Source organism: Pyrus communis, chromosome 10 (genome assembly GCF_041283825.1).
Source record: "Pyrus communis isolate YQ-2024b chromosome 10, ASM4128382v1, whole genome shotgun sequence".
NCBI classification, from domain to species: domain Eukaryota; kingdom Viridiplantae; phylum Streptophyta; class Magnoliopsida; order Rosales; family Rosaceae; genus Pyrus; species Pyrus communis.
The window spans coordinates 6,070,809-6,096,132 of record NC_142574.1 but is presented as its reverse complement, the minus strand read 5'-3'; the positions used below and the strand labels follow the sequence as shown (position 1 = coordinate 6,096,132).

General features: G+C 39.2%; 1 pseudogene; it reads left to right on the top strand.

Moving 5' to 3' along the window:
- Positions 1-19,614: 19,614 nt before the first annotated feature.
- LOC137727701 (uncharacterized) lies at positions 19,615-20,404 on the top strand (annotated as a pseudogene).
- Positions 20,405-25,324: the final 4,920 nt, after the last annotated feature.

The window sequence follows — 25,324 nt, the reverse complement described above, 5'->3', positions numbered from 1 at the left end:
TAGTGGTATTTCTCTTCACTTGTAAATGAGAGGTTTTAAGTTTGATTCTCTGCAAAGACAAATTTGAATTAAATTATTACTAACCTATTATGAGGTTAGACCGATAATTTAAAAATATCCAGATGTATATGTACATTACATTATACACGATGTTACTTACCGGTGAATGTAGACGTAAAGCTGATGTGTTTATTTTTGCAGTATCCACAAAGAACCTATTTATTTCGTAACACAATCATAACGTGTCTAATCCATGAAATTGACATTTTCTTTGGAGCGTACATATCTTGTTTAACAAACATAAACGATAAGAGCATGAGTTTTACAGGGACTGGACCTTTTTAATTTAAAAATAAATTGTACTTTTTAGAATTGATTTAACCATGCAATAAGTGCAAAAAATTGCATTCAATACTCTATACTTTAACCATTGAATTGAAATATACTGAGATATTGGAGGAAAATAATTATTTTACGTTTTTCATTATAGCAATTACCCATGACATCGGCAGAAACAACCACTAGAGATGTCAAATCCACCGACAAAATCTTATTTTTTTTCTTCTATATGGTAAGTTTCACCGAACCATTGTTTTAATTTATCAAAACCTAGTAAATGAAATTGTATTAAAGTTGGATTTAAATGTTTTAAACCCGGAATAAACACGCTTGATGGAACTTTCGGCTTTTGCCACTTTTTCCACAGTGATGGGCCCGATTAAAACATTTGCTAGGTTTCCATTGGTCTTCAGCATTTGCTTTTGCCACTTTTCCACAGTGATGGTCCGGATTTGTCCTTGCTATCTAGGTGTCCATGATTGGTGGAGCCTTTCTTTTGGTTTGTTCTTCGTTTTTTAAACCTGGCTATGGAGAAGGTTATGCATGTGTCGATCATCGTGGAAAGAAAAAAGGATGCAAAAGCTTTAATTGCTACCAGAAAGCACGATCTGCATCTCTCTTTCAACTCTCTCTCTCTCTCTCTCTCTCTCTCTAAGAAATCCCTCTCTTATTCAACTCTCTCTCTCTAAAAAAAAAAAAAAAAGCTAAAAAATGGCTTTGGAGCACTGAAGATGAATTGAAGTAAGAGTGCTCTGATTTCAATAAGCCTTTGATTATGGTTATCAAGAGTCTGATTTATGAATCCCGGGTTTTAAGTTTGGGTTTTGGCTTTTAATATTCATGCTTAAAGGTTAAATCTTTGCATGAATTTTTTTTTTTGTGGTCAACGGGTATTTTAGTTTCAAAGTATATGAATTTGTTATAATTTAACTCTTGGATTGTTTAATCATAAGTATGTGTGTGTGTATATATATTGTTCATCTCATCAGCTGCTAATTATCTGCTAAATTAGCTTATGGGATTTGAAATTTTGTGTTCTTTAATTTTGGTGCGTATCTCCTCTGTCATCATCAATTTTGGTGGTTATTTTGGGGTTTCATTTTTATTTATTTTTTTCACAGGACTTTAAGGACATCCTCAAATCATCCGGTACCGTCTTCTTCACGTGTCTCTCTGTAATGACCCGTCTCCAAATATTTTGGCTTTTATAATTTACAGTGTGAATTTACGAAAATACCCTTCGAGGAAAAACGTTGACTTTTGTTGACCGTCTTGTTGTGTCACGTAAGATTTGTTTCCTTAGAGTATCTTTGTAGTACTCGACGTTACAAACGTGTGGGTGCAAGCGGAATCAAAATTGGAGTTACGATGAACGTTTTATGGAACTACGAAGTCGAGGGGCAAAGTAGTCAATTCACTATTCTACACCCATTTCCCTTCTTCCCTGTGTCCTCTCCTCCCCCAATCTCTCGGACTCTCTCGAACCCTCAACTCCCTCTCATCTCTCCCTCATCTATCTCATTATTTCCTTCTCCCCATCTTTGTACTCCTATCCTCAATGAACACAGACACGCATACACGCACAAACACCATAATGACAACTGGACCACCACCATGGTAGCCAATTCCGGCCACCACTCAGCCTGTTTTTAGTACAAATCTATTCCTCTCATTCCTAGCTTCATTTCCACAAGTAGAGCATCATTTTTGGTGGAGAAATGAGCTTGAACGGAGCTCTCCAAGCATTGGCTTTCTTTTTCGGGAAAGCCGACCGACCCACCGCCTGAAATTAGGTCGACCCGACCCCCAACCCAAAACTAGGTCCAAACCTGATTTGAAATCCGGCCTAAATCCATGACCTATTAACCTCAACCCAGCAACCTAGACCCAAACCAAAATCGGGCCCAACCCAATAACTAGGCCCAGTCCAATAACTCGGCCCAACCCAGTACCCAGCTTTCATGGTCGGCGCATAGGTGCTCGTGAAGGGCTATCATGACCAGCTCGTGGAGCACACACCTCAACCGGAGGTACTGTGCTCCGCTGCCGTCCATGACAGCGTTGGTGACTTTTCTGGCAACCCATCTCGGCACGTGCGGTGGAGCGTGGCCTCCCGGACTGCTGCCTCGTGGCGGTTCATGGCGACTCATGGGGGAACTCGAGGTTTATCCTTAGGTTTTTTGGACGTTCCAAATCCGAATCCGCTGTTCGTTTTCCCAAATTCTATCATTTTAGTAGAGTTTTATAAAATGGTCTCTATTTGTGTTTAGGTGCATCAATGGGAAGTGACCTGTCCTCTCTCGTTTGGGCAGCTCCTCGGCAACAAAATATCTATGAATGAACCATTTCTTGCATGTTTTTTTATAAAATATTAGGCTTGCATTCAAGAAAAGCATGATTTCATGATTTTACATTTTATGCATTATTTATGACTTATCGAATTTACGTTTTACGAAAGGTTATGAATTATTAGATTTTCGTATATGAAATACTCCAGATTTATGAATATGATTTATTATGGATTTATGAGATGATGCTTTGAGCTTTTGAGCTCCAGATTTGATATGAGATTTTTGAGATACGTTTTCGATGCTTATTTAGTGGGTTATCATACAACACTTACACACAACCGAGTATGTAGATGTCTATGGCCACAGTACACAGTTGATGATATTTATGACATACTCCTAGCTTCACTAGCCCGAGGCTAGTGTCGGTGTGTTATGTGTGTGTGTGTGTGTATGTATATTTCTCTGGTGTAACCTAGAGTCGTACAACTTCACCTTTGGATGATGGACCCTATATTTCTTCTCTAGCATAACCTAGAGTCGTACAGCTTCACCTTCGGGTGATGGACCCACTATATATACATATATATGTTATATTCTCTTCTCTAGTGTAACCTAGAGTCGTACAGCTTCACCTTCGGGTGATGGACCCACTATATATACATATATATGTTATATTCTCTTCTCTGGTGTAACCTAGAGTCGTACAGCTTCACCTTCGGGTGATGGACCATGATTTCTTCACTGGCGTAACCCAGTGTCGTACAACTTCACATTTGGATGATGGACCATGATTTCTTCACTGGTGTAACCCAGTGTCGTACAGCTTCACCTTCGGGTGATGGTATGCCTTCAGGCCACTATGATACTCCTAGTTGAGTACATTATTGTAATTTACGGATGTTTTACAAATTTTCCTTCGAGCCACTAGATTACCATTAATTATTGAGCATTATTTTACACATACATATTCTATGAATATTTTTCATGGCATGCTAGAGTTTTCAAAAAACCTACTATGTAGTACTATATATAAGTTTTCAAAACAGAGGGTTATATGTTTAAAAGTTAGAATTAAGGTATATGATCCTGGTGTTAGGGTGCTTTCGCATAGGTATCTTCGAGTCTTCTTTGTGTAGGACCCATTCCTTTGTTTGTACCTTTTTAATAATTCTTTCATATTATTCTTAATTAGTTGTATGCTCTGAACACGGTTCTGCATTGGTATATTTCTTTCTAATTACGTATTTTATTTGTATGCATGTTTAAAATGGTTTCATCACCCTTGGGTGTCGCCAGCACGTGCCTATCCTAATATTTGGAGATATCGAGATTGGGGCGTGTCACTCTCCCTCTCTTCAACAGCAATGCCTCTAATTTTTCTTGGTAATTATCGAATTGCTTTTGTGTTTTCTTGGTATTTAGGATCTAAGATTTTTGGTTTTTGAAGAGCAGTTGCAGGCGAAGTATGACGTACCCTTCTTTTTTTTGTTTAATTTCTATTTCATGCGTGGTGGATTTCTCTTTGGTAATTATTGAATTGCTTCTATATTTGTTTGGTATTTAGGATTTTTTATTTATTTGGATTTACAAGAGAAGGGGCAAGAGGTACTTTTTTTTTTTTTCTCTCTAATTTGCAATATATGAAAAGATTGTATGAATCTCATGTATGATTATTACCAAATGTCTATATCTTTCGTTGAATAATATTGGTGATTACGGTTTCATGCCTTTTACCATCACATGCTGCTGAAGAACTTGGACTCCCTATCGCAGTGTTGTTTACTAGACCTTGGAATGTTTGGATTTTTATCTGGTTTCTTGTTCAACCAACAATTTGGTGAATTTGTATTCCTACTAAAGATATGAGTGTTGGGTATGAAATAAATATGCAAGTTTTTGCATAAGTAAAATACATTTTGCTTCCCTCTCACAGAAATGAACGACCATAAATTTGCCTTCCCGTTCGCAGCTTTGTCCGGTGGCTTCCTCCATTGACCTGTATACCTACATCTCTCTTCATTCGAATGTTAGGTGAGTACATCACTGACGGCATGTTGCAACTAAGGTATATCATTGAAAAGTTTTTTGCAACAATTTAGAAATTTAGCAAAGAAAAATGATTGCACTCCTCTTTTGTTTTGTTGTACTGATCCAATTTTTTTTAGGCTTTTAATTGAATAAATAAACCGAGAATCAAGGGATGGAAATATGAGAAGTGGATAATTACTTCGAAGAAATGCAATCAAGATTGAAAATAAATCCCATGAAAGCATCGATTTAGTTGCTTAGAACACCAAACAGAGCCTTGTATTTTCATTTTCTGTAGTTTTTTCCCTTAGAAAACATAAAAAATCTCTCTTCAAAACTTCAAATGTACATAAAAACTAAAAACTTCATATATCTCACACACCTCAAATCTCTCAAATTAGTTCTGTAAAAACATTAGTACTAAAGCTATGTATTAGTCTAACAAATGTATTAGTCTAACAAATCTGGTTCGCATGATATAATGATACTATGAATCACAGATATGACGAGATCAAAATGTAATGATTTTTACACTTCCGTCTTCTATATTATTCAATCATTTGATTCTCTCCTATAATTTATTCAATCCAAAGGGCTAATTCAATAAGATATTGTATTAATGTATGATTTATTTTATTCTCTTAATTGAAGGAATTTTTATTGGGTGAGCTCAAATCAAAGAAAGTTTTTTTGGTCTTTTTATTGGTCTTTTTTTTTTTTATTTTTTTTATTTTTGTGAATAATATTAGTAAGACCTTATTGGTATGCGAAATTCGATTATATAGGCATGGTTGGTTAAAAGACAAAAGATTTGTCCCTTGCTTTATGATTCGCTTTTAGATTAGAAATGTTAGCCTCAATACCTTGGTATATGATCGAGTACAAGATTGGGATATGGCATTTATAAAATCTGGGGTTTTAATAATTAACTTTTTCTTCGTTCTTTATCACAGCACTATGGATTCAAATTGGATTGGGTGCTTGGTGCTGTACTCTCCGTGGATATTTTGGAGGCATCGCGTGATTTATAGCATCTAGGTCGGCCTGGCTCACCAAGAACTTCGTTGAAATCCCTGAGATATCTGTTTCTTTTTGTACATTTCACATGTGTGGCTGTTTATTGAAATTTAATCTGCCAAGAACCGGAGATGGTCTCAGGTTTTAGGTTAAAATTGAATCATCAATGATTTTGAAAATATGGTATTTTTGCTGAAACGTATAACGATGGATGCATAGGTTATACATGCGGATTTTCACATTATCGTAGTTCTTTATTGATTTATGGAAGGTAGTCTTAACTCTTTGTCTATGTACCAATTTTTTATTTTAGTGTTCAGGTAGAAATTACCAATTTTTTGTTTTAGTGTTCAGGCAGAAATTACAAAGGAGCATATTTGTTGGAGATTTGAGAAGGAAAACTTAGCACCATGGCACCACTGGAAGTGGTAATTGCTAATCAACTTTTCATTCTTTTTTCCACATACTTTCGTTCAAAGCAATACCATTTGAATGATGAAGTTTAGTTGGATGCTACCAAGTCGTTTCCGTTTCCATCCTTTTACGGCTTTCAATTTTAGTTTACCTATTGCATCATGCCTTCCAAACTTTTTATTCCTAGATTTTCATATCACACGGTAGTCATTGAATTCAAAACCTCAGCCTCTACCCCTATGCTTAAAAGACGAAGGGGTGCCTGGGAAAATAAATCTAATTTATTTCAAATTTTGAATCACAAACCAGGAAGAAAACTGACCTGAAACACCAAGATCATAGCCAAAGAGAGAGCCTCCTAGCGCTGCGATGCAAGCAAAGACTAAATACCCAGTAATCCTATACTCATACATGATGAGCCCTTGTAGATACTACTCCATCACCTCCAAATCCTCCTGTGTCGACTTAAGATGATCAGGGCGTAATCAGGATAGCCTCTCGCACCACTTACATTTACTTCGCCGCTGACATCTTTTTTGCATCAAATTTTCCGTTATCTAATCTTTAACTTACTTCTGTTATAATTATTTCAATCAATTCTTTAACATATATACTCTTTTTAGGGAATTGTTGCTACACTTATTGTACTTCAAAGAGCAGTAAACTGGATCAGAAAACAATTTTCTGATGTAGTATTATTCAAAAGAGTAATGTCGCATATAAAGATTTATAAAATTCGTTTTGATTATGCCCTCCATCGTCATTAGGGAAATATGGCGAGTCTTTATTTGTACTTTAAAAAGGAAGCCAGAAAATTGTCTAGTGGTGTAGTACTATATATCAATACCCTTGATACTCTACATCAATTATTCTGACATATATAATTACATATCCACAAAGTGCAGGTTTCTTGTGCTATTGTTCATTGCCTATTTAGGCAATTTCCTGCAACATTGAGTAAAATAAAATAAAACTTTGCTAAAGTTCTCTATGATTAAGTGTAAGCGTTCATATGTGTTTGATCCTTATATGCAATTTTTATTAGTGTCGTATCTTGAAAAGTTAGCATCTCAATCAAATGGTATTTACCACTTCCCTTTTAAATGGATTTTAAAATCAGCTTCAGTTCATGTTTGTTTAACAATGTGGTATCATTCATTATATAGTTTCACAAAGATCGTGCATAATTCTTGCTGAACTTGGTTTGGCTTTCTTTTGTTTACAGATAGAGTGAGAACAGATCGACCAAGCCTTGAATGATGAATGGAGCTAGATCATTGAGTCTTTTTGTCAAGTTATATTTTCATTCTTTCTTTTTTGTTTTTTTTTCTTGTTTTTTTTTTTTTTTGGTTTTTTTGGGCATTTGTAATCCTCTGTTCTTGACTCAAACATTACTTATGAAGTGAATGAATTTGCATAATCTTAAATATAATTTTCAATCCCGCAGCAACGTGTGGGTAACTTACTAGTGACATTGAAAAGGAATCCCTGTTCTTATATAACGGATGTTCGACATATGCTTGTCCTATTGTTGCAAGCAAGAACAATAAAGAATCTCAATTTAAATTCCAAGGTATCGATGAGATTTCTTCAGCTGCAATCAAGTTTTGCTGTTATCAGGATTGCTAGGGTTTGATAAACCAAGGTTTACTACGAATGTAGTTTAACGGTTTGATTGATTCAATCATTATTTAAATGATGTTTCTTGCCATGGATTTTGTTAGCTCATCAGTAAACCCTTCAAACAAATTCAACAAAACCTAGGCCGTGTAGAGGATAAGGATAAGAACTGTCGAATAACACAAAATGAGAAATGTGGGGATAAATAAAAAAAGGGTAAATTACACTTTCATACTTCAGGTTTGGGGTATATTTCAATTCCTTACAACATCTTCAAAACATTTCACTTTCAAACCTTAAGTACTATTTTATTTCAAAATAATACCTCCGTTACATTTTCCATCCATTGATCCGTTAAATTGCTGATGTGGCCGCCAAATATCTGCCACGTGGCAAATAAAATAATTTTTTAATTAAAAAAAAACCTTAATTTTTTCAAAAAAAAAAAAAAAGAGAAACCCACATCTGCAAGAAGAAGAAGAAGAAGAAGAAGAAGAAGAAGAAGAAGAGGGAGGAAGGGAGATGGGTCGGGGTGGGTAGGGGGACGAGAGGAGGGTCGCCGAGCGGGGGAAGGGGGGACGGGAAGAGGCTCGCCGAGCCACGCGGGGGGGGGGGGGGGGGGAGGGGGGGGTTGGTTTTGGGAATTTGAAACCCATTTCTTCTTTTCTTCTTCTTCTTCTTCTTCTGGTTCGCTTGGGGGGGGGGGGACGGACAATTTTTTTTTTTTTGGTTCTTTCTTCTTCTAGGTCTCTGGGGGTGGGGATGGACACTTCTTCTTCTTTTGAGAAAATTATTTTATTTGTCATATGGCAGACATTTGATAGCCACATGACATATATGTGGCAGCCACGTCAGTATTTAACAGATCAATGGATGGAAAATGTAACAGATGTATTATTTTGAAATAAAATAGTACTTAAGGTATGAAAGTAAAATGTTTTGAAGATATTGTAAGGAATTGAAATATACCCCAAACCTGAGATATGAAAGTGTAATTTACCCAAAAATCTACGATAGAGAAGGCGCTCCTGTATGTAGTCATTGAAGAAAAAACGGCAACCTAAAAGATCTAGGGATAACACTAAGCCTAATCTACACTCCTCCATCTACAATCATATATCCCTGAATGTATTAGGTCAAATCAAAATACCAGCGTAGGTTATTTATTCGTGATTGCACAGAAGAAATTGATTTGGATAAAAAAACATAAGCAAAAATCACATCATTAATTCAAGTAGAATAAGCTCTTTGCTTAGCTTTTTCGCTTTTAACTGCAACCCAAAAATATAGTTTGCTTTCGGGATCTTGCGTGTTTTTGTATTCGTACTTTAGATTTGAAGTCTTAAGTCAAATATGCCTCTGTGATGGTCTCTTGATGCACCTGATGTATCTGTTCTTCTTCTTCAATTTAGCATCCAGCACATAATATTAACCAAAATTTAGTATGTGCAAGGCATTGCCAATCTTCCATGATTATTGCTATGACCACCAGAAGGATGCATGTATGCTGAGTGTTGTCTCTTTTATTGAGATCACAGGCATTGACAAACATTTCTTTCAAGGGCGGAGTCATAAACTTTACCGCGCAGGCTGATTTTATTTTCGTTCACAAGTACTTTGTTTAAGAAGTTCTTAAGGTGGAGTAAACCAATTTTTAACTTGGTAAGTTGTACTTGCGGAGTTAAAAATAATCAAGAAATTATGGAAGTGACACGTGGATTTTTGGGTGAAAAGGATAAAATTACCCTCAATGCACACCGGGATTCTCACGCGCATACAATGGACAATAACGACTCAATCAAGGAGAATCAAAGGTGATCAAAATGGTATTTATTTAAAACCCTTTCATCATTCCTCATCAAATCCTCACTCAAAAGGTAACTCCCAATTTTCCTATTCAATTTGGGATTATTTTCCAAGTTAATTGCAATATATTATTTCACATAATATCTTGCAATTCCACTCACAATTTGACCATATGTGGCCGGCTCCTATTCTCCAAATAAGGCTAGCCACTCCCCTATAAATAACCATGTTTTCCCACTAAAATGCTAAGTCATTCTCTCTCCACAAATTCCTCAACACTTTCTCTCTCAAATTCTAATTTTGGCATTGAAGATTCTTCGGCCAAAGCCCTCCCCCACACCCCCTAAAAATCATCGTGGGCACGTGAGGTTTTTGGCCTTAATCTTAGGTGTTATTATTTTGCAGGTGCATTTTCGTCAAAGGAGAAGACAACAGAAATTTGCATCCACAAATTGGTGCTTTCATTGAGAGTCTTGATTCACACGCTCGAAGAAGACTTTCGCATTCAAAGTTTCTCATTTCTCGTTCATTTGTAGATTTTTCATACGTTCTTACTCCTAGAATTTTTTATAAAGTTCTTTGAATAAATGTAAAAGAAAAGTACAATGACTAGAAATTCGGAAATCACAACGAACGAAACTTCCTACGTTCAAGGATTCAAACCAAGTGATGGAAATCGTGACATAACCTTACCACGACGATCCACAATGCTCAATGTGGCAGCTAGTAGAGCGGCACCACCTGCACGGTACCATTATGGCAACCATCATGGCAACCCTTGGTGAGCCCATGGCCCACAAAGAGCAAGAAGTAGCAAGGCAGCCACAAGCCCAAGCCCTTGTCATTGTGCAGCAACGAGCCCAGGTGCCAAAGGTAGCCTAAGCCGCTGCCCTAGCAGCACAGGCCCAAACCCTACACGCCTCCACTCAACGCACGGCCCAAGCTGTCTAAGTCCAATGCTTGCGGGCCCAAGGCAAGCGCGAGCCCATCTCGCTCCCAAGCTAAGCTCATACCCAACGCCCACACTCGCCACACACAAGACAGCCTACGTACGTGGCCCAGCCTACTCATGTGACCTTCCTAACAACGTCAACTGGTCCATGACCGGTTCAACCGTCTCGGTTTCATATTTCTAAACCGATGATTGAACCAGGTGTATTTTCACTCAATTTCTCTGCAGATTTAACATTTCCCAACTTAAATCTCATACTCGAAGTCCATTACTAAAGGAAACGCATACCGTCCAAGCTTTTCCAATCCAAATGATGAACAACACTTGTCTCAACAAGTCATAGAGTTGACAAGCGCCCTCACGCAGCAGACGACCCTGGGGAATCAGCTCTTGCAATGTGCCTCAAACAACATGTCTTAAAGTATGACAAGAGTAGACAACGAACCTCTCCAACAGCGTCCCAGCAAGCAGCCATTCAACCAGTTACAAACCAAGTATTAGGGCAGTGTACACTCCCAACTAGGCCTTAGAGATAGCGTATACTCTCGTCTTAACGCGTGGAAGAGCGTGCACTATCAGTTAGACCTGCGAACGAACATACATTCATGGTTAGGGCCACATTCCGACAATCAACATGAGCAACCTTCCAGGTGAAGTGTTCATTTGGGCTAGGCTTGTAAGAAGTATCATACACCTCACATCAGAGTAAGTAGTACGACAGATAGAAAGAAGCAATCACTCAATCCAGCTCAAGTTCAGCCAGCAGCCTATGAGTAATTCGCTCGCCTGCTAAAAACGTACCACACACATCGCAACCGAGGCATAGAAAAGCCGAGCACATAGAAGAGCAGCCTAAACCAACAAGTAACTACTAGGGGTAGCCAAGAGCTCCGCTACCCAACAAAGGTAAATTCAGGAAGAAGTAGAGAGCCTCTTGACCAAGCAATTGTGCGATTTCCAACACAACGAGGTCATTGATGAGGCGTTACAATGGGACATGAACAACATAAGCAGGTCACCCTTCACTGATGAGATCGAGCAGGCAGAGCCTCCACGCAAGTTCAATATGCTACATTTCACATTCTTCAAAGGGGATAGAGACCCGGAGAGACACCTAAAGCACTACCGAAGCTCAATGATCCTTTATCGAAACAACAACTCTCTCATGTGCAACATATTCACCATTACTTTACAAAGCGAGGCCCAAGATTGGTTCCACACCTTGCCGCCACAATCCATCCAGAGTTTTGATGAGTTTTCTTTGGTTTTCACTAAGGAATATTCATCATATCGCTCAATCAAGAAGAGGTTCGACCACTTATTCAACGTGAAGAAAAACCAAAGGAGTCACACCACGGTTATGTAAAAAGGTTCAAAGCAGAAAAGACAAAGATAGTCGGATGCAACGACTCAATAGCTAGTGCAGCCTTCCAAAAATGACTCACAGCAGATCACCCGTTGTTCATAAAATTCATCATGAAAGAAGATCTAACTCTAGCAAACTTTTTCGCTCTAGTAGAGAAGCATGTACTTTCGGATGAGGCTCGACGAGCAGACTAGGCACCCAAGCAACCTTGAAAAGAATCGACAATAGCTCAAAAGAAGGAGAACAGGAAGCAGTACAACAACAAAAGCGGGCAAGAGGCCAAGCGCAGGAACCGATCCCCGATTAAAGAATGCCTGATACCTGAAAACTACTATAAGTTCTCAATCTCGATCCACCTAATCATCCGCGACACCAAGAGCGAACCATAGTTCAAGCTGCTAAAACAATCAAAGATAGATACTTCAGAGATGGACAACACCACGTATTGCGCATTCCATCGAGGTCTCAGTCACACAACTGACGACTGTTACACTTGGAGGAACTACCTAGAGAAGCTGGTGAAAGAATGCAAGGTCGACAGATACTTAGTCAAGCCAACTGCGCATCCTAGGAGAAATGCAGACACCGATGAAGAGCCACCAACCAAGACAATTCGGATCAATGACATCTTCGCCGAATTCGAGCACTTGGAGGCTACCAATAACTCCAAGAAGAGAAAGATCTAGGAAGCTCTACTAGTCTCATAAGTACTGCAGTCAATACCTAACCTAGACCTATTGTTGGTTTCACCGAGCAGGATGCCGAAGAAGTCGATTTCCCACATGACAACGCACTAGTGGTATCTGTCCAACTAGCGTACGCTAGAGTCGACAGAATGATAGTTGATAATGGAAGTGCGATCAACCTACTTCAGCTATCAGTAATTCAAAAGATAGGCCTGGAAAGCACAATCATACATCAAGTGGAGGTACTTACCAGATTCAACGGACACACCTCGATTGCCATCAACAACATTACACTTGACATGAGAACATCGCTAGTTGTCTCAAAATAGATGTTCACGATATTAAGCGACCTATCTATCTACATTGGGATTCAAGGGCGATCTTGGCTGATAAAGCTGGATGTCGTAACCTTCTTCAAGTATCAAAAAATCTGATTTTGCATCCCGGGAGGAAAAGTCGGAGAAATCAAGTCTAACCAGGCCATATCTTGGCGATACACTGTGCAGGTACTGAATGAGTAAAAAAAGAAGACCTTTACCCCTATAGAGGCTACTAAGCTCCAAAGGGACGACGAAGCTACCAAATAGCAATTACAACAGACGGATCAAGAAGATGGTGTCCAAATCAATGCACCAGCAGACAAAACGGGATGGAAACCCAAAATGGACGCCAAACACATCATTCTTGATCCTCAGCAACCGGAAATGATAGCTAGAATCGGCTTACGTCTAAGCCCAGACAAAAAAAAAAAAAAAAACTCACGACTTTCCTTAGGGAAAATCATGACGTCTTTGCGTGGTCACCTTCCGGCATGCCCGACATCGACCCCAAGATAGCTTGCCATAAGCTGCACGTTTACCCCGCTGCCAAACTGATAATCCAAAAGAGAAGACAGTTTGCACCAGAACAAATGGTGATCATAGAAGTGGAAATCGATAAGCTATTAGAGGCCGGATTCATTGAATATGTGGCACATGAATAGCCAATGAAGAAAAAAAATGGAAAATGAAGGGTCTGCATAGACTACACCGACTTTAACAAAGCATGATCAAAAGATCTTTATCCAGTTCCCCGAATCGACCTATTAGTAAATTCAATTTTCGGGAACCAGCTACTCAATTTCTTATACGCATACTCTAGCTACAAGGTCATGCCTTTTGGCCTCAAGAACGCGGGAGCCACTTACCAACGACTGTTAAACATGATGTTCAAGAAGTAAATTGAAGTAACCATGAAGGTCTATGTCGACGACATCATGGTGAAGGGCAAGCAGTGATTAGACCACATCGGCAACTTGGCGGAAACTTTTGACATCCTTAGAAAGTACAAGATGAAGCTCAATCCCATTAAAAGCACATTCAGAGTATCTTTAAGCAGATTCTTAGGGTACCTAGTAACCCACAGAGGAATCAAACCACATCCTAAGCAGATCCGAGCAATCATAGAGATGAAGTCTCCAACTTCTTTGAAGAAGATCCAAAGCTTGACCCAACGAGCTAGCTAGCCTAAGCTTCGCCCTCGACCATCAACGTCCACTTGAACGTGCTAGCTAGCCTAGGCTCTGCTCTCAATCATCAACTAAAACGCGCTATTTCAGTGGAATATTCAGACAAGCAGAGCATAGAGAATGAGCCAGTAGCCGAGGTGTCACAAGTTAGTACAACTCCAAACTGGCAAGATTCTATTATAAACTACCTGGTCAATGGCACACTCCCCATGTAAAGATTAGAGTTTAGAAAGCTCCAAACAAAGGTAGCACGTTACTATATATAGAACGACATTCTCGTCAGAAGATCCTACATTAAACCATATCTTTACTACCTAACGCATTCCGACGACCTAAATGTTCTAAGCTCAATCCACAAAGACATTTGTGGAAATCACTTCGAAGGCTTATCATTGGCACAAAAGGCTATTAACGCAGACTACTACTGGCCTACTATGCATTATGACACCAAGGAGTTATACAAAAGTGTGACTGCTGCCAACGCTGCAAGTCGGTACTGTCACTCCTTACCAACGAACTACACCCACAGATGAGTCATTGGCCATTCATATAATGGGTAATCAACCTGGTAGGGCCAATGTTACCCACTACTGGGGGCAAATGCATGATGATCATGGCAACTGACTACTTCACTAAATGGGTGGGGGCATAACCTATGACAACCACAACTCATATGGACATAGAGCGTTTCATATGAAGGAACATCATTTGCCAATTTGGCATCCCTCAATCCATCGTCATAAACAGCATCTTGCAATTCATAGGCAAAGATTTGGCAAAGTTCTTCAAGAAATATGGCATCAAGCTACACATGTCCACGCCAAGGTATCCCCAAGGTAATGAGCAAGTCGAAGCACCCAACAAGACAATTCTCAACTGCCTCAAGAAATCTTTCTCTAACAAGAAGGGAAAATGACCAGATGAACTTTCTAGATGTCTATAGGCGTATCGTACAACCAAACAACGAGCAACCAGTGAGACTCCTTTCTTTTTGGCATTTGGTTCAGAAGTGATCATTCATCCCAATGTCGTCATGCCAAGTATCAGCACTCTACTGCCAACCATAGAGCAGAACGGAAAGGAGACGGCCACAAACATAGATCTGGCAGAGAAGAAACGTGAGAAGATCATCACCCGCATTGTAGCCTACCAGTAGTAGCTCCTCTCCAACTACAACAAAAGAGCCAAGATCCGGCAATTTTAGCCCGGAGATTAGTCCTAAGAAAAGCCTTCATCCACTGCCTACAGAAAAGGCTCCAAAAAGGTGGATCCTATTTGGGAAGGTCAGTACAAGATCAGCAGAGTAGGCGATAAGGATAGTTACACCCTCGCCACAACAGGCACCATCTCGCAAGTCGAGGACTATCGAGTTGTTATGCAGTTCTTACCTTACAGCTAAGTTTTCGTTCATTTCACTCGTTTTTCAATGAAGAATTCATAAGTAATTTACAACTTGGCTCTGCTGCATGCTTACAACAATTGATCACTCTTGCACTTCAAAACCCAAAAATCTTTATCATAACCCAAAAATCTTTAGTAAGTTGTGATGCGGGCCACACAGTTCAAAGGATTGAAGAAAGCCAAGGTTAACGGCCAAATGGTCACGCGGACTCATCTGCTTCTGTAAATAAGGTGTCTGGTTACCGACCCTATGGCTAACAACTTGCAAAAATTCTGCACAAAACACCTATGGATGCATATGCTACGTGGGCTTGTCTGCTTATAGAACAGCAACACATCTGCCACTGGTCTAAAGGTCACAGGTTGGGCATAAACAAAAGAAGCGAATATCAATAAAAGCGAATGAAGCAAGTTTATTAAATTTTCTAGCAAAATTCATAAACAAATAGCAAAGGCCGAATGACTTCAAGCAAAGCAAAAAGCAACAAGGAAAATAAAGAAAATCCTAAAAGCTACCTAGAAGACTACTCTTCAATAGCTTAGACATCTCGTTAAGTTATGTTTTACATTTTTTTGGGTCAAATTATGTTTTTCATTTTCATTTTTATTGATTTAAAATATATTTTTCTTAACGGGTCGGGTCATATTACCCGTTTACTTTAACGGGTATTACACAACACGACCCATTAAGTTATCGAGTATGACACGAAAATAACACGAACATGAGAAACACGACACGAATGTTAGGTCTAATCTCAAGGGCATCCCACATTTCTCTTGGCAAAAATGACTAAGCAGCCAACGCTATACTCAGCGGGGATACCTAAAGCAACATGCACTTTCTTCATATCTGGAGAAGTCTTGGGAGTTAAGTTGAATTTCGAATCTACATAAGCAGAGAAGGACAATCAGCAAATTAGAGAGTAGCTCAACAAAAGCACAAAGCAGCCTAAAGACTAAGCAGTCTACTTACCAGTGATGAAAATCGTCGGAACACGCAGCTCAGGGGAAGAATCAGACTCCCTCTCTCCACTTATCTTCAAAGTCTCATTGGCCCAATCATGATCTCCCTTGATCGAATGATCAAATAGCCTATGGCGGGATCACAGCTACCCAACTCCCTCAATATGGCATGTGTCTAAGAAGTGCTAGAATTCGTTGACAGTTAGATCCAAGTCAAATAATTGGCTAAGATTGAGGAATCTCACCATCACACGGACCGCATTTGGAGAACATTGAGCGGGGGCACACTTCATGGAGCAAAGCACTTCTTAGAAAAAAAAATGATGCATAGGAAAAGTAAATCCCAACACGAAGTAGTAGGGGTGAAACTTGATGGTTCTCAGAGCCCTATTACATGGCTCACATCTGTTACCCTCCTTAACACGCTTCATACGTACCCCAGACAGAATGACATGCCTATATGCTTCAAGAAAATCTCTAAACAAGTCCTCAGAGTTAATTTTGGAGTGAGTGGCCTTGAAGTAGCCCACTTTACTCAAAACCCGCCTTGACGATACAACGACAGCACACCATCATCACCATTGTGGCTTGAAGAAGACATGCTCGAAGAAATTCTACAAAGACACAAGGAAGAATCGTTAGACCGAAGAAGGCATCAGGCCTCACGACCCAAAGACAACAGCAAAGAGAGCCTAGCCTGTGTTGGCTCCCATCTCTCCTTCTTGGCCGAGCACGCCAAGCGACCCAGCATGCCATGCATTTTCTCGACCCAATCCAAAAGGAAGAGTGCTGGTGCCCTTGCACCTCTCTCTCTCTCACCTTTCTCTACACACGGGCCCAAGCCCAACAAGGAAGGAGGCACACACCTCATTGGACTGGTTTAGCACCCCAGCGCCCCATCAGCTCGGCCTAAGCCGACCCGTACCTGGCCTAGCCAACCATCACCGTACCTAGTCACCCACAGCAGCAGCCATGCCATGGTTCCCCAACCATTTTTGACATACCCTAGAGCCTTGTCAAGCCAAATTTCAAGCCCCAAAGCTCCCAAAAAATTAAGAAGACAAGGAAAATTAATTTTTTCTTACCTTGGTGCGGTGATAAGATGAAGAAAACAACGAAAGACAGTCTTTTGCAATGGCAAGTGTGGAAGATTGCTAGAGAAAGGGGAACATATATCCTCTAGCTTTCTCTCTCTTGTATGGTAGAATAAATTGCTCTCTGAAGTTGATTTAATCATCTACTTAAGGTACACTTAAATAGACTTTGGAAGTAATTTATTTCCCTTTCCTATAAGGATCTAATTTCCAATTAATGTGGGAATCTACATCAAAATAGGAAACAATCCTATGTTTCTTAAAGTAAGGGTAGATCTCTACACTTGCTACCCTTTCCTGCGAGCAGCCCAACATGTGTGTGGGCATTTGTGGAGTAAAAAATAATCAAGAAAATTATGGAGGTGACACATGGACTTTTGGGTTAAAATGACAAAATTACCCTTAGAACACACTGAGATTCCCACATGTATGCAACAGATAATAACGGCTCAATCAATGAAGAGTCAAAGGTGATCAAAATGGTATTTATTCAAAACCCTCTCATCACTCATCATCAAGTCCTCACTCAAAAGGTAACGCCCAATTTTCCTATTCAATTTGGGATTAATTCCCAAGTTAATTGCAAGATATTATTCCACATAATATCTTGCAATTACACTCACAATTTGACCATATATGGCCGGCCCCCTATTGTCCAAATAGGGTTGGTCACTCCCCAGTATATAGCCATGTTTACCAACTAAAATGCTAAGCCATTCTTTCCCCACAAATTCCTAAACACTTTCTCTCTCGAACTCTAACTTTGGCATTGGAGATTCATCAGCCAAAGCATTCAATGTTGGCGCGTGAGGCTTTTGGCCTTAATCTTAGGTGTTAATATTTTGCAGGTGCATTTTCATCAAAGGAGAAGATGACAGAAATTTGCATCCACAACACTAAATTTGACTTAGATTTAGAATAAAAAGATTGCTTTTAAGATGTAATTGAAAGATACAACAATAGCAAACTAAACCCTAAGAGTGATTTCGTCTTTGAAGACATTAGTAATGCCTGATGGGCTGTTTAGGATTGATTTTGATAGAATAACTCATATGAATATTGAATAAACAAGACTTAAATCATGAATACAAACTATAATTATGTTGAAATATCCCATGTCGGTCGTATCTCTGAGAAAATAAGAGTTTAAATATCCTTAAGCCCACTCTAACTAATATTGTGGCCTTTTGTGATAAAACCCCACACCTGACAAACTGTACACTTGGTAATTACCAAGTTGGCGACAATATTGATATTGTTGGAAGTGGGTCTTTGCTCCGTCTATCTGATAATTCGATTTGGTATCAGAGCCATAGAACAAGGCCGTACTGCCACGTGATGGGTGGGTCCCCTTCGCCCCACGCAATGATGGTAGGCTCCATGGCCCCGCATGTAAGGTGAGTCCCACTAGCTCCATGTGGTTGCTAATGTGAGGATCTTCACGTGTGACCCAATTGTTTGCCAATGTATGGATCTCCCACGTATGACTCACTAATTGGGTCTTACGTGAGAGGGCGTGTTGAAATATCACACATTGGCTCTATCTAAAAAGAAGAGTTTAAATATCTTAACTCACTTCGACTAATACCGAAGCCTTTTGTTTTGGGATAAAATCTCACACCCGATGGTCTTTTGTTTTGTGATAAAACCTCACACCTAATAGACTGTACAAGTGGTAATTATTAAGTTGGAAACAATAGTGATGTGGTTAGAAGTGGACCTTTGCCCATCTATCTGATAATTCGACTACACTTTGTTAACAAGACTTGAATCATGGTTACACACTACACACTAGCGGCCAAGGAAGAAAACATCATGGCGATCATATTTTGTTCTCTAAAAGAGATTGATTCATATCCCATCCCAACCCAAAACGCAGAGCCATCGTAAGCATGTGCCACCCCCACAAGTTAACACGTGGAAGCTTCATCAAACGTGGTCGTGCTGCTAATGACACTGTCTGCATATTGTCATAACACGTGTCAACATGCAGTGACATGGAAACCGACATACACTTTATCCACCGTCATTCATATTCCCTTAAAAAAAAAAAAAAAGACCAACCCTCCTCGAACCTGTTCATGTTCGAACATCAATAGATTGAAAGGATCATTTTTGGAGATTACCCAAATGGCTCAAATTAGAGACGAGTACGGAAATCCGGTGCAGCTCATAGACGAGCATGGAAACCTTGTCAAACTGACAGACGAGCTTAGAAACCCTATTCACCTCACAAGCGTGGCCACCACAGGTGGAATTGGGACTGAAGCACACACTGGTGCAGGTCCGCATGTTCCCGGCTCTAGAATCACCGGAGGGTATGGAGAGCATGGTGGCGCTGCTGGAGTTACGGGAGGGCATGACATGTTTGGTGGCAAATAAACAAGTGATCAATCACCTGGGTACGATGTTGGTGTTAGTGTTGGTGTTGGTGAGCATCAACAACAGCAGCCCCATGGCAGTCTTGGTAGTGAACTCCGCCGTTCCGGTAGCTCTAGCGTAAGACACGTTTCTTCTATGTACAAGTATTAAAAATTGTCTTAATTTTCTGTTATGCTAGTTCTCTACGCTTTCAGTGTGTCATTTTGCACACCCTTGTTTCTTTCAAGTGTAACTGAAAGAAAAATTGAACGGTAGAGTTAAGGGTTTTTGTTGACTTTTTGGTTGATGTCTTATAATTTGTTGGTTGTAGTCTGAGGATGATGGGAAAGGTGGGAGAAGGAAGAAGGAACTGAAGGAGAATATAAAGGATAAACTCGGTGGGGGGAAGCATAAAGACGATCAGCAGCAAGCAAAGACACAGGGCCATGGACATGAAAACAAAGTTGTTCAAACCACCAGAGTCACAACCGAGCCTGAGAAGAAAAGCATGATGGAGAAGATCAAGGACAAGTTGCCTGGTCATCATAGCCATCAATGAATTAATTAAGCTTTAATCAGTGTATTCTGGAATTGATGTGTTGTATGAGGGTTGCTGGTTACGTTTGAATTAATTGTGTGCAGTTTGTGAATTGTGAGCTTGATCAGTGTAATAATAAAGAACTTCTTCTTGTAATTGTTCTAGCTATTGATGAGCTTATTTTCATTAGTTTATCAGAAAATAATAATTTATCTGATAAAATGTGGTTCAGAACAATGATTTATTATTTTGTTTTGCATGCGACATGATACCCTAACAAAAGGTTGACGAGAGAAAAATTGATTTTCTTGTCTAATTATTTTTAGGGGTTCTTAATTTAAAACAATTAATGTGTATTTTATTTAGTCTCTCATGTTAAATATTTAAATTTATTAATATACAAATTTTAAATTTTTTTGATAAAAAAAAATGTTTTTATTTATTTATTTAACACTATTTATGTCACATCCTAGACCGGCTCCATCGTAGCACGATATTGTCCGCTTTGGGCGTACCATTCCTTCACAGTTTTGTTTCTGGGAAATCAGAGAAGAAGTTGTGGGTCACCCGTCCTAGGATTGCTCTCGCCTGAACTCGCTTAGCTTCAGAGTTCCAATGGAATCCGAAGCCAGTGAGTTCCCAAAATGTCTCGTGCTATAAGGAGGGGAGCATGTACATAAAAGGCACATCACCCCCTCTCCGTTGGTCGATGTGGGATCTTACAATCCACCCCCCTTAGGGCCCGACGTCCTCATCGGCACACTTGCACCACACGACAGAGTGGCTCTAATACCATTCCATCACATCCCAGACCGGCTCTGCTTTAGCACGATATTGTCCTCTTTAGGCTATCATTTTGTCACATCCTAGTCCCGACTCCGCTGTAGCACGATATTGTCCGCTTTGGGCCCCAGCTACGCCCTCATGGTTTTGTTTCTGTGAATTCATACGAGAACTTCCTAGTGGGTCACCCATCCTAGGACCGCTCTCGCCCGAACTTGCTTAACTTCGGAGTTCCAATGGAATCCGAAGCCAGTGAGTTCCCAAAAGGTCTTGTGCTATAAGAAGGGGAACATGTACATATAAGGCACATCACCCCCTCTCCGTTGGTCGACGTGGGATCTTACAATTTAAACTTGAAAGACTCAATTAATGTACCTAAATGTATAATATATTATATTGAACTAATGTATTTAAATGTTAATATCATATATACTGAAATATTTTTTTTAAATTAATATACCTAAATGTGTGTATCGACAAAATGTATGCATCGAAATGTTAGTATCGAAATGTATGTACCGAAAGATATTATATTGAATTAATGTACCTAAATGTTTGTATAAAAGTGTATGCATCGAAATGTTTTATAATGAATTTAATGTATTTAAATGAAGAAGACAGAGTACATCGAAATATATTGTATAACAAAAATTAGTTTATCTAAATGTTTACAACAAAATATATTACGATAAATGAAATGAAAATTATAATTTATAATGAAATAAAATTAATACATTAAAATTAGGTAGAAAAAGAGAAATAATTAACAAAAATTCAAATGTAATTAATAAATGAGGTTATTAATGTGTCAAGGGACTAAAATTATATTTTGATTTTACTCATGGTTTTAGTCTAAAAGTCATCTTTGTCAAGGATTAGAATGAAGTTTTTTATTATTTTTATACAAATTATAGGATAATTTACATTCAATTTAGATACGGGAGGGGATTCAAACATTAAATCGATGTTTCTTTTATTTTCCAGAATGATTTCTTAAAATAATAAGAAATAGAAATGACACTATAAAACAAGAGTTCTAAGAAAAAAATTAAAATTATCACAACATTCTCCACTTATGCCACCATGGCCAACACCACTTCCATCATCTCACTATCATCACCATCTTTTGACACACTACATTGTCACCACATCTTCCATCGACATGGACTACCACCACTTTCACTGTCTCACCATCACTACCATCGTCACCACCGCTACCTTTTGCACTTTACCATGTGATAAATCCCCGATCCCCCTCCCCCGCCCACCTGCCTCTAACCATGGGCACCACCGCACCACTATTACCACCATTTTGACTAGCACCACTCTCATTGCCATTAACACTTTTACCACACCACTACCATAATCATCACCCCTCCCCCTCCACCATGGCCACCAGTGCACCACTATTACCACCACTCTCATTATAACCAACATTTTTACCACCATGACCATCATCTTAAGTATACACTACAAAACTTAGAACAAGTAGAGGCTAAAACACTTGCATCTATTACTTAAAAATAGGGGCAAAAAGTAAAGATTTCCACACCTAATAGTAAGGAAGGGCGGATATTAAATTTGCACCTAAAAAAGTGTTGCTATTGATAAATAGAGACAAAAGGGTACATATTTCTGCCCCCTAATAGTTATTATTTTATGTAGGCAAGCATGATGTGGAAAAAACATTAGGTGCGGATGTTGAAAGCTTTAGGGGCGATTAATAAGGCCCCTACTTTAATATTTGTATTTAATTGAGTTTTTATTTGTCGTATTGCATTTTGGAAATTGCTTTAATTGAGAAACGATTTCCATTTCACCATTAATTATTTGATATGTATTCTTACATTTTCAAAATCAAGTATATTTATAATTCTTTTCCGTTTTTTGAAAATTATTATTCAAAACTACTATCATCACCAACCCAACTATTGCCAACAAATTACTATTAAAGTTACATTCTTCAATTGATTAGGTACAAATGTTATATGATAGGAGTACGATGAATACATACAAATCCACCCCAGTACATAAGGTTCTAAAAGTTCTCTCCAAATCTAAATCTAATCAAAGACCTAATCCCTTGATTCAAACACATAAAACGATTAAAAGTCTGTCTTCAATCTCCCCTTGATGCATATGAAAAGTATGTGTTCCATCTTCCCTGTAAACACAAAACACAAGATCATAATAATTGTTACAAATTTTTCCAAAAATACAAAATACGCACTCGAATACTGCCTCCCATTCCAAATCGAATACCAAACAAAACCTACAAAACATATATAAACGAAAGAGAAAGCTCAAATTCAAATAGGGACAATCATAAGAATCACAGAATGGGATTGTAATTCTTGTATATATTCAACAACTAGGTTTACAGCTTTTATACAACCATTCGGGAAAAGGAAAACCTAAACTATATCCTACAATTAAGGCTTGTCCAGAAACTAAATAGGAAAGGAAATAACCACAATATCAATTACAATATTGACTAAGTAATAGAGATATTTTCCTTAACACTCCCCCTCAAGTTGGAGTGTATGTTAATAACACCCAACTTGCCAAGTAGAACTTCGAACTGTATTGAACTCAACGGCTTAGTGAATATATCAGCTGGTTGATCGTTGGTCCGTATGTAAGCCGTGCGTATCATTCCTTCTTGAATCTTTTCTCGTACTAGATGACAATCGATTTCTATGTGCTTCGTTCGTTCATGAAAAACAGGATTTGAAGCAATGTGTAATGCTGCTTGATTGTCACAAAACAACTTCACTGGCTGAGAATGGTTCACTCTTAGGTCCTTCAAAATATTCTTCAGCCATACAATTTCACAACATGTGGTAGCCATGGAACGGTATTCGGCCTCTGCACTCGAACGAGATATTGTCGTTTGTTTCTTAGTTTTCCAAGAAATAGGTGCATGACCAAGCAAAATGCAGAACCCTGTTATCGACCTTCTGGTATCTCGACATCTAGCCCAATCAGCATCACAAAATGCTTGTAATTGCAATGAGCCTGTGGAAGGAAGAAAAATCCCTTGTCCAGGTGCTTGTTTAATGTACTTGAGGACCTTGTGTGCAGCATCAAGATGTGGTTGCCGAGGTTTCTCCATGAACTGACTTAGCATGTGAACAGCATAAGCCAAGTCAGGCCTTGTTATGGTCAAGTATATTAACCTGCCCACAAGTCGTCTATACGATGAAGGGTCATTCAGCTCCTTTCCTTCCATTTGTGTGAGTGACAAATTTTGGTCCACAGGGAACCGAGAAGGCTTAACGCCTAGAAACCCAGCATCTTCCAATATCTCGAGGGCATATTTACGTTGGCATATAGTAATTCCATGCTTTGATCGTGCAACTTCTATTCCCAAGAAGTATTTGAGTTGCCCCAAGTCTTTGAGTTTGAAACGCTGAGAGAGGAACTTCTTGGTTTCTTCAATTTCATGCAGATTATTCCCTGCTAATATCACATCATCAACATATACCAGTAAAGCAATGAAGTTACCATGACGACTTCGGACGAATAGTGAATAGTCGGACCTTGATTGAACAAATCCAGCAGCCTTCAGAGCATGAGATAACTTAATGAACCATTGCCTTGAAGCTTGCTTTAAACCGTAGAGGGATTTATTCAACTTGCATACTCGAGTCTCCCCCTTTCGTCCGAAACCAGGAGGCAAAGTCATGTAGACATCCTCGTCAAGGTCACCATTTAAGAAAGCATTGTTGACATCCAGCTGATGAAGATGCCAACCTTGCACAGCAGCGACACTTAGGAGCACACAGACGGTGGTTAACTTGGCGACAGGAGCAAAAGTTTCTTGATAATCAACCCCTTCAATTTGACTGTAACCTTTGGCAACAAGGCGGGCTTTGTACCGATCAACGGTGCCATCAGGTTTGAGTTTGATCTTGTAAACCCATTTACAACCAATGGGACGTTTATGCAGCGGCAAAGTCACAAGGGTCCAGGTATGATTGGCTTGAAGAGCAGCCAGCTCATGATGCATGGCATCACGCCAGTGTGAATCACGGACAGCCTGGGAAAAGTTCGTAGGTTCTCGAATGAGAGAAAGATTAGTGATGTAGGCCTTATGGTGAGAAGAGAGTCGATCATAGGACAAAGAATTGGAGAGAGGATGAGAAGTACCTGACG